The 1,145-nt window shown below is 41.3% G+C and overlaps 1 non-coding gene across 1 annotated transcript; it reads left to right on the top strand.

Annotated features, from left to right (window-relative positions):
* Positions 1–463: 463 nt before the first annotated feature.
* On the top strand, positions 464–571 carry LOC127740397 (small nucleolar RNA R71). Its single transcript, XR_008001074.1, has one exon. It is a non-coding gene; the product is annotated as a small nucleolar RNA R71 (small nucleolar RNA).
* Positions 572–1,145: the final 574 nt, after the last annotated feature.

Below are 1,145 nucleotides of genomic sequence, written 5' to 3'. Positions count from 1 at the left end.
GCACTCTCTTTTTGGATTCTCTTCTGTATTGCTTGGGAGAATACTGGGAGGAGTTTCAATGACTTTCTTACTCAGCTGGCCCACTTGTGCCTCCAAATTTCTAATGGAGGACCTTGTTTCACTCATGAATTTTAAGGTGGCCTTAGACAGATCAGAGACTATATTTGCTAAGTTAGAGGGGCTCTGTTCAGAATTCTCTGTTTGTTGCTGAGAAGATGATGGAAAAAGCTTGCTATTGCTGAGCCTGTTTCTTCCACCATTGTTGTTGTTGAAACCTTGTTGAGGTCTCTGTTGATCCTTCCATGAGAGATTTGGATAATTACTCCATGAAGGATTATAGGTGTTTTCATAGGGTTCTCCCATGTAATTCACCTCTTCCATTGATGGGTTCTCAAGATCATAAGCTTCTTCTTCAGATGAAGCGTCCTTTATCATAGAAGATACCTATGATGCTCCATTCAGAAAGCATGTCAGAAGGACACTTTCTGATCAATTGTTTGTATCTTTCCCAAGCTTCATAGAGGGATTCACCTTCCTTCTGTCTGAAGGTTTGGAATTCCACTCTAAGCTTACTCAATTTTTGAGGTGGAAAGAACTTTGCCAAGAAGGCATTGACTAGCTTTTCCCAAGAGTTCAGGCTTTCTCTAGGTTGTGAGTTCAACCATACCCTAGCTCTATCTCTTACAACAAAAGGGAATAGCATAAGTCTGTAGACCTCAGGGTCAACCCCATTGGTCTTGACAGTGTCACAGATTTGCAAGAATTCAGCTAAAAACTGATGAGGATCTTCCATGGAACTTGCAATTCTGTTGCATTAGAGAAACTAATTGAGGCTTAAGCTCAAAGTTGTTTGCTCCAATGGTAGGGATAGAGATGCTTCTCCCATAGAAGTCGGGAGTAGGTGCAGTAAAGTCACCCAGCACCTTCCTTGCATTGTTTGCATTATTGTTGTTTTCGGCTGTCATGTCTTCTTCTTTGAAGATTTCTGTTAGGTCCTCTACAAAGAGTAATGCTCTAGCTTCTCTTAGCTTTCGCTTCAAGGTCCTTTCAGGTTCAGGGTCAGCCTCAACAAGAATGCTTTTGTCTTTGCTCCTGCTCATATGAAAGAGAAGAGAACAAGAAAATATGGAATCCTCTATGTCACA

The sequence above is a fragment of the Arachis duranensis genome, chromosome 6 (genome assembly GCF_000817695.3).
Source record: "Arachis duranensis cultivar V14167 chromosome 6, aradu.V14167.gnm2.J7QH, whole genome shotgun sequence".
NCBI lineage: Eukaryota > Viridiplantae > Streptophyta > Magnoliopsida > Fabales > Fabaceae > Arachis > Arachis duranensis.
Note: the sequence above shows the minus strand (reverse complement) of the source record. Positions and strands in the feature narration are given on the sequence as shown.